The sequence below is a fragment of the Papaver somniferum genome, chromosome 5, assembly GCF_003573695.1.
Source record: "Papaver somniferum cultivar HN1 chromosome 5, ASM357369v1, whole genome shotgun sequence".
Classification (NCBI taxonomy): domain Eukaryota; kingdom Viridiplantae; phylum Streptophyta; class Magnoliopsida; order Ranunculales; family Papaveraceae; genus Papaver; species Papaver somniferum.
Genome location: NC_039362.1, coordinates 42,574,489 through 42,584,075, shown reverse-complemented (window position 1 = coordinate 42,584,075; position 9,587 = coordinate 42,574,489). Strand labels below are relative to the sequence as shown.

The 9,587-nt window shown below is 36.5% G+C and overlaps 1 long non-coding RNA gene across 7 annotated transcripts; it reads left to right on the top strand.

The window, feature by feature from the left end:
- The first annotated feature begins 3,070 nt into the window (after positions 1–3,070).
- LOC113281467 lies at positions 3,071–6,666 on the top strand. 7 transcript variants are annotated; one of them, XR_003326166.1, is made up of 6 exons: positions 3,071–4,058; positions 4,203–4,248; positions 4,446–4,650; positions 4,878–5,993; positions 6,189–6,281; positions 6,396–6,666. It is a non-coding gene; the product is annotated as an uncharacterized LOC113281467 (long non-coding RNA). The 7 variants fall into 7 exon arrangements; XR_003326162.1 differs by having other exon boundaries at positions 3,071–3,367; positions 3,945–4,650; XR_003326161.1 differs by having other exon boundaries at positions 4,203–4,650.
- The last annotated feature ends 2,921 nt before the right edge of the window (positions 6,667–9,587 follow it).

The following is a 9,587-nucleotide window of genomic DNA, read 5'->3' as shown; positions in this document are numbered from 1 at the left end:
CATCATAATCATCATAATCATCATCATGGTAGCATGCATATTGGTCCTCATTAAAAGTGGTGGTGTCATTAGTCGAGGTGGTGGTGGTGGTGGAGAAGGCGAGGTAGTGACAGTTTGCAGAGACAGGGCATGGAGGTGGTGGTGGTTCTGCAACTGATTTTGGGAGAAGGGGAAGAAGCTCGACTGTTTTGGGGAGAAAGGAAGGTTGTTGGGTATAGGGTATCGGGTTCTACGGTATGAAGCGGGTGTAGCGAGTTTTGATGAACAGCAAGTAAAGAGCGTTGGATGATCCCATATAGATTGAATCGAACGGCTACGATGGAGAGGTATGTGGAGACCGTTGGATTATGAGATACAACAAAATTGACGACACCAGATGGAGTTAGGTGTTGTAGTGTTAAGCGGAAGTATCGAGGTTTGATGCGCAGGCAAAGAAGCGACCGTAGGATCTAAATGTGATCTAATCCGAAGGCTTGGAATTTAGGTACTATGGTGTTTTGCAGGGACTTCAGATTTTGATGAATGATGAAGAAGCGACCATTGGATGATGAAATGGATCCGATCTAACGGCTGAGAATAGAGGCGGGTATGGATATAGAAAATGGGTTTGGGTAAGGGTTTTGGGCCTTGGGTATGCCAAGCCCATATCTTCTTTAAGAACAATTCTTCCTTCTTGAGCCCATTCCTAGCTTTTTGGACGTGCGCTCCATTCTTTGCGTCTTCCTTGCGTCATTTCTTCCGGCTTTTCACTACTTTTCTGTTCTTTTCCGCTCTGCTATTCATCCAAACTTTATTTATTACCTAAAAATGCAAAATTAAGTAAGAAAAATATTTATTCTTGAAAACAATGAAAATACAGAATATGGGATAAAATGTAGAATTAATGCACAAAAGATGAGTTAAATGCCAACAAAAAGGGATAAATATATACAATATTTGGCACTCATCAGAGTGCAACACTTGATTTTTCATCTTCGTTGGAATCATAGTGATCAAAAATTTCATCAAGTGTTGGAGCAAGACCTTTGTTTCCAGTGTATTTTCTACGATTCAGACACTCATTCGCAAAATGACCAAAACCTTTACACTTAAATCACTGTGGCATATCCTCGTCATCAGCCTCGTAAACATGCCTGTTTTTAGGAGGAATGCGATTGTGAGGTTTAACTGACGACCTAGGTTGGAAAACTGTTTACTTCTCTTCAATGGAAGATCACTAAACTGTCTTGTGATCATAGAGACTGATTTGTCAAGACCTTCATCTGATGAATAAGTTTCAGAAAGATCATCCTCAGAGACATAAACACTTTTACTTTTGTCAAGTAATTTAGTGTTCTTTTGTGCTTTGAAGGCAACATCCTTTCCAGTTTTTGATGTATGCTCATGTTCAAAGATCTTTAGCTTCCCAACCAACGTATTCTGGAGAGAGAATCAAGGTTATTTCCTTCAACGATGGCATGCTTCTTAGAATTGTATCTAGATGGCAGTGATCTGAGAATTTTCATCACAATGTCCTTTTCAGGAATAGTCTTACCCAATGCAAAAGATGCATTAACAATTTCAGACACTTTTTGATTAAACTCGTCAAATGAATCTTCATCGGCCATACGAAGGTTCTCCCAATCGGAATTAAGGTTTTGAAGCCTAGATTCCTTTTCACTGGTATTTCCTTCGAATACGGTTTCTAAGATATCCCAAGCATTTATAGACCAAGTACACGTAGTCACATGGTGCTGAAGATCTGGGGTAATGGCATGTATGATGGCATTCAAATCGTCGGAGTTTTGCTTGCAACAAGTATCTCAGCAGCGTCATATGCACCAACATCCTTAGGAACGGTCGCATTCCCTACTGCCACAACGGGAGCATCATAGCCATTAACTACATAAACCCATGATTGAAAATTTCGTGCTTGAAGAAAGGCACGCATAACAATTTTCCACCACAAGTAATTTGAGCCATCGAAACATCTTACATGATTTGTGTGAGAGTCATTTGACGTAGACTCGGAATGTTTCGTATTGATCATTCGCTTGAAAATTGCTTTGAAGCTAATAGGTTTTGTGAGACAACTATTGTCTTCTTCCAAGAATGTTTCAATGATTGAAATGGAGGGTTTAGAACATTTAACCATGATTGGATATAAACATAGTGTGTATTCACATTTGTGTAAAGTCCAAAACTGGGAACCATGGTATGCGTACCCGTACGCGTACTGGTTGGTTGTTGGAAGTCCGGGAACTAAGTATGCGTACCCGTATGTGTACTGGCGGAAGTTCAAGTTCCGTGAATTTCTGTCATAGTTTGTAAGTGTAAAATGGTATGCGTACCCGTACGCATACTGGCGTAACCAAACTCAGTCCGACTACTTAGGTATGCGTACCCGTTTGCATACTTAAGTAAGTTATGTTTTAAAATCGGTTTGTTCATGAATAATACATTTATATAATAAGGAATGCAATCTTTTGCAAACAGTGGCTATAATGTTCATGAAATGATTCGAGTGAATCAAAATCGATTTTGCTTCAATTGTGTCTTGTATACTTCTATGAGAATATAAACAATTAAACAACTCTATAATAAACTTGATTTATCAAAAGACGGAACAAAACTCGTAGGTATATCTGTGGGAGACATATTTATCTATACAATAGACTTTTCTGTGTGAGACATATTTGTTTATCAAGTCTTCGACTTTGGGTCGTAGCAACTCTTAGTTGTGGGTGAGATCATCTAAGAGAATCAAGTGCGCAGAAGGAACGCAACTGTACCTTGATAAGTGTGAGATTGGTTAGGGCTCAACTACATTCCACTACACCATATCTTGGTTTTTGCAACATTTCAATTTTTGAGCGTGCAACGCTTATTCGCGTTGGTGACCTATTTTCGGTTGGACATGAACCAAATACGTTGCACCGAAGCCAAGGTATTTAATAGGAAAATAGAAAATAGGACACGCTGGTACTTTATTTAAATGATTAGGGGCTTAGATGTCTACTCACAATAGCTATTTCCTATTAACTCAACTATATTCTTTTATTTTCTAATTTTCTTAAAACATTATCTCGCTTCTCTTCCTTCTCGTTTTCTTCTCTAAACCACCGAGATCTCTCGAAACCGAACTGGATTTCTGAAAATCAAATGCCATCTTTTAGAAATCTAATCCAATTTGTGATATCAGTCAATCTGATTTTTGAGATGGGTTTTGATAAGATTGAGTTTCATCTATTCAATTTTTTTATTTTTTGATGTGAGTTTTCATTGAATCTGATATGTGAGGTCTCTTTAACTAATCTCACAAATCAAAACCCATCTTTCTGAAATCAGACTCAATTTTTGGTAAACCAAATTTTGTTTCAAACCTTAGGTATGTGATCTTCTTGTTTATAAACCCTAGCAAACGATTCTCTATAGTTTTATGAATTTCAGTTGAGTTTTTTTTTTCTTATGGGAATTTCAGATGAGTTTAGTTACTGTAAATTTGACATATGGTTGTATTGATTCTATAGATTTTATTTTTGTTTAGTTTTTATTTTGGAATTCTTAAGTAGACAGAATCATTTTAGGTTAATCATTTGGGTGTTTCTTTGGTTTAAGTTACTCCGTATCTTCAGATCTTGTTGTTTCGATTTTCTAGGGTTTAATTGTCGTTGTATGTATAGCTTAATTTTTGCTTCAACGATTTATTTTTCCTTTATATCTTCAAATCTGGTTCCTTTTCGTCTTTTTTGTTGTTGTTCATCTCTTGAATCGTATCCCTTTTAACGGATGTCTGCAATCAATTCTTGGTTCTACTATGCTTGGGATCATTGGGGTTAATCAATTTTTTTTCTTATTGGGTTCTTATGTTATTGATTCATGAGTTCTTATGTGTGTCTGTTTGTGTTTCGCTTTCTGGTGAACCACTTTTCTTCTTTAATCATGAAATCCTACTAGTTGTGCAGCAAATGTGGATTATGCGAACTTATTACTTCTATCATGTGAAAAGTGCTGGTGCTTAGATGGTTGATTTAAGTATTCAGATGGTTGGATTAATATCTGCGAACTCAGTATTTATGGTAATGTTTTTCTAATGAATGCACTCTTGATGTTTGACAAAATTACTCATCCAAATGCTTTTTCTTTGATAAGTAAAATTGTTTAAGTGAATTGTTCATCTAAATAAGTGAATTGTTTAAGTGATATCATTTTTCTATTGGCAGAAGCATAGTCCTAGTGAGAATATAAGCCCTCTGCCTCAATTATAAGGTTGGTTATGTTATTGAGTCTACTGTAATTGTGATTATCTGTTTTAGGGTTGCTAGTGGTTTGCTTTAGATGATTCCTTAGTGTCTTGTTCATATTTTATTTATGGGTTTGGTCCAAACTTGCAATTTCATTATGGTTTGTGTAACTGATTTTGTAAAATAAGCTGCAATGTACTTGACAGTGCGTATCTTTGTCAGTTTTAGCCTAGCTTCCATGTATAGAATTGTTGTAGAGGCTCTTGACATGCTCAGCACTATTGCTACTGGATTTGCCATTGATGCATATGGTCCCATCAGTGACAATGCTGGAGGTATTGCTGAGATGGATGGCATGAGCCACAGGATCTGGGAGAGGACTGATGCCCTAGATGCTGCTGGAAACACCACTGCTGCTATTGGAAAGGTATAACCTGTGTGACTTCTCTTTCTACTTCCATTACTTTCTTCCTTTCTATTATTGAACTGTTGTGTATAGGGATTTGCCATTTGATCAGCTGCTCTTGTATTCTTGGCATTCTTTGGTTCCTTTGTGAGCCGTGCAGCTATTTCAAGTGTGGATGTTCTTACACCTACAGTTGTTAATGGTTTTCTTGTTGGAACAATGCTTCCATACTGGTTTTCACTTTTCAGCTATGACCATGAAGAGTGTGGGAAGTGCAGCTCTTAAGAGAGTGGAAAAATTTCAGAAGCAATTTAACACCATTCCTGTTCTTATGGAAGGTACCGCAAAGCCTAACTACGCCAACTGTGTCGAGATCTCGACAGATGAATCCATCAAAGAAATGATCCCACTAGGTGCCTTGGTCATGCTCACTCCCCTAATTGTTGGAACGTTTTTTTTTCGCGTTGAGACCCTCTCTTGTGTCCTTGCTGGTTCCCTCGTTTCTAGTGTACAGGTAACATATTACCTGGCTACTTTTTGGCCAAACAGTGGAGTGTCCCCTTCTAGTTAGAGTTTCCTTCTTAATAAATTATTTCTTAATCTTTCCACACTCCATGGATTGATGAAAATTACTAGACCCGGCCCCTTGCTTTGTCTACATGAAAAGTGGGGGTGGTTAGCAACAGCGCACTTATGACTGCTGCTAGGTTTTTCCTGTGCGTTTGAAATTTCAGAAAAGTACCGTGTCTTTGATAGAGTTGGTCATGCAGTAAATGTTTCAACATTTTTAAATGTTCCTCTCCTTTGGAGGCAGGCGATATCATGTCGTTGTTTCAGTACAAGATTGGCATTTATACTCTGGTAAGTGATGTTCCTGTTAACGTTGAGGTGTAACTCTAGATGATTTATTCACGATACAATGGTGCGGCATCTAATGTGGGATCATGTGGACATGACTCGCTAAGATGTGTATCTTAAATTCTTAATTGTCTTATTTGATGTGTATATGAATTGTCCTTCTATTTTTTTCGAAGTTGTGAGAACGAATGAATCGACTATGGTCATTTTACACATCAAGATAGTAACTTCATAAAATGTAATTTATATACAGGAAAGTTGTTTTGAAACTGTAAGATATTGACTTACAGTGTATTTCGTTCCTACAGTTGTCTAAAAGAAGAAGTAGAGGTGATCATGACAGTTCAACTGGATCCACTGCTGCTTCTACTAGTACATCTATGCGAGTTCATGGCAGAGGCGGGGCTAGGGGAGGTCGTGGCAGAGCTACACCAAGTACTAGTTCAGTTGAACTATTAGTGTGTGTATGGATCTAAATGTAGAGCAAGTTCTCTTTTCCTCAAAAGGTGATTCTTTTGAGCTATAGCATTCTAAATTCTTTCATTTGCTTCCTTTCATGGTTCTACGTTTTCAACCTGATGCTTCCTATCATGCTGAGATGGTCTAAGAATTAGAATTGGTGTTACTTCCGTAACTGTCATTCTATTAATATCCATACAGTTTAGAAGGTCACTTACCAAAGATGGGACTATGTTTTCCAGGTGTTCATAGAAGATTGTATACACTGAAGAAAAGGATAACTCCAATATATCCTTAACGAGTTTCGAAACCCAAACCTAGGCGCTATAAATTCTGTAAGTTCACTACTAATATGCACCAACCAATCAAAAATATGTAGTATTTTTTATTCAGTTATGTATTCAGAACTTATCCCAGGTAATCTAATTTTATCCAGGTCTTGGTTACAGGTTCCTCCTGGCACTCAACCTGGTCAGAAGGTTGTACTAAAGAGAAAAGGTTAGAAGAGTACATGGATGTTTTCGAATTTTATGCAAATTTCCAACCTGCATATGCTCTTAGTAATCGCGTGTCTCGCGTATGGAAATGGTATAAATGCTCTTAGTAAATTTTCTGCACATGTATGGCAATCTCATCTCATATCTATTTACTTGTTCAAACTTGGCCTTTCTTTTTTATGAATATATCTTGATGGATTGTGATGACCAACCATATGAAAAATCGGGTCTTTTAATTGATCTACAATGGTATATGAAGGTGCAGAAAGCCGCCGGAATTATCGTCGGAATTTATTTTTTACCCGGAATTATTGTGGGAATTTTTTTTTTATACCTGTAAATTGATTTGCAACGTATAAATGTTGCTCAAATTAGAGTAATAGGTCGCCTAAATTATAATAAAGGTTGCACAAATTAAAGAATACGTTGCTCAGGAAACGTTGCCTAAATTATAATAAATTATAATAAAAGTTGCACAAAAAATTTGCTACACCATATTCCCAACGGATGTACGCGTTGGTGAAATTCATTGCAACGCGTATATCCGTCGCAAATCGGCTGTTTTGGTGTAGTGTTCCACTCTGAAGTTAACTTAGTAGTAGGCTAGTGTCTGTAGCGGCTTAATACAGTGTGGTGTTCAAATATGGACTAGGTCCCGGGGTTTTCTGTATTTGCGATTTCCTCGTTAACAATATTTCTGGTATCTGTGTTATTTCTTTTCCGTATTATATTTTGTTATATAATAGAAATATCACAGGTTATGCGTAGTTCAGTCAATTAGAGAATTCAACCTTTGAGTGTTGATTATATTGATTGACACTTGAACATTGGTCTTTAGTACCATTCAAGTTGTTTTACATAATAATCAGGCTCACGGATTTCTATCTGTTTGATTTGCTGATTACATTGTGAAACATAGATACAACTCTTGGATACTTTTCTTGAGATTGAATCTGACTGTCTAGTTGATTCTCTCGAAAGTATATTGGAGTTTGTCCATACAGATTTCTAAGAGAAATATTGGGTGTGTTTGTTGGACCTCCGTTTTTTCAGCCACTAGTCCCAACATTACTACCTATACTAATTTTAATGTTGGAACTATGGAAGAAAATCATTATTCTGTAATATATGTCCCTAGCCGGTTTCAGATATCTTCAAAAGCAAGTTCACATATTGATTTCCATATGAACCATAAAGTGGCAACAACCAGGTTAATTTTATGCTGATTTTTGAAAGAAACATCAGCCTCTTCTTTTAGCCATGTCGATTTCATCCACATCTGAATGTTATCCACCTCTCCTAGAGTAACCTGTAGACTTCTATCAATGTGATTCATCCATTGCATAGGGACACTGAATAAGCATACGTGTTGCAGATTCCTCTTCTTGATTGCATCTTTTACAAACTGTGGACTGATTTTGAACATGCCTGACAATCCTTTCCATCACAAGGAGAATATTATGAGATATATTCCATAGAAATAATTGACATTTATAAGGCAGAGAGAGGTGCGTTTAATTTATATGTAGTACACCGTATTTTTTGTTCGTGGTGATGAAATGATATTACCGTTTATATATATAATACATGCACTTTATTGTATACTGTATTTTGCTTTACCAACACATTGAAATTGTTCATGGTGATGTATTGAAAAAAAAAACTCGTTTTACATTTATTTAGTATGTTCGTTTTATTGTACATCGTATTCTTCTATTGTTCTCTTATTTTATGTCTTTTGTTTTGTGTGTACATGTTTTTGTAATAGAAAGTTTTTCCCATGAAAAAATGTGTGTATATACGGGTGCATCAGTGTATTTCTCATGAGAAGCAGGTTGTTAGAGGGGATGAATGCTTGATTTCATGCATATTTTGTAGGTGTGTACATATTGGTGCACCATTGTATTTCCCATGAAAAATATGTTCATATGTGGATACAAATGATCGCTTGAAGGCATATTTCTTTGGTGTGCACCGATGTATTCCTTAGGAAAAGTAGGTTTGTGTGTGGTGATTATATGCTAACCATGCTTTTGGTGATTATATGTTCTGGTGAAATATTATGATTAATATCTATTAATGTAGGTTTGTGAAAAGGCGAGGGTACCCAAATATACCTCAAGCTCTTTTCCTACCTATAAGTCCTTTCTCCGAAAGGGATTGTCTATGGATTGAGTCGAGACAATACAACTAATCGGTTCACACTTCATGTGATCGTCTATGGATACGAGATCGAGACAATACAACAATGAAGTATGTTTACTTGATAAAAAGGTTCGGACTTAACCAAACACAATAGGATTGCTTATCAAGTAAATAGGAATTAACGTTTGTGTAATTTACTTTAATTATAATAAAACAATTATAATGCGGAAAATAAAAGTAAATGACACAGCAAGATTTTGTTAACAAGGAAACCGCAAATGCAGAAAAACCCCGGACCTTGTCTAGAATTGAATACTCTCAGGATTAAGCCGCTACATCGTATAGTTGAGACCAAGCAACTAAACCTATAGTTCACTTAGTTCCGTCTGTATTCCCACGCCTCCAACCTGTAATATGTCACGTACTTGGAACAATTCCTTTGGTTCGTATTCCAAACAGTAAAGGAACAACAAATCTGTTTGGTAGCAACTCTCTTCAACCAAGTGATGTGAGTTTGACAAAGGCTCTTCTGTTTATCTCAATAAACTCCTTCGTCAGGTTCTTAGATCTATCTTATTCTCAACTACCGAAGTAATTGTTAAGATTTTGCAATCAATATTTTTAATCACAAAGAATTGTATTGATGCCGATCTACACAACTAATCAATCCAATCTACCACAAGGATAAACCGATTATAGTTGGATCCTATATACCGAAGAAAGTATTGTGCACACCAAAGATTATGAACCCCAAATCAGAAATCTTCAATATCTTCTTTGTCTTCAAAACTTCTTAGATCTTCAATAAACGCCTGCACATAACAACTTGAATCTCTGGTGATCAATCACGCACATAACGGAGTCTGTTAACAATGGATTATCACAATATGTCTTTAGATCTATAAACAGTCTAAAGATCCCTGTCGAAACTTCGATCTAGTTTGAGTGAATCTTATATCAGAAGAGAAGATTCTCAAGCATAAACAAACTAGGTGCAAT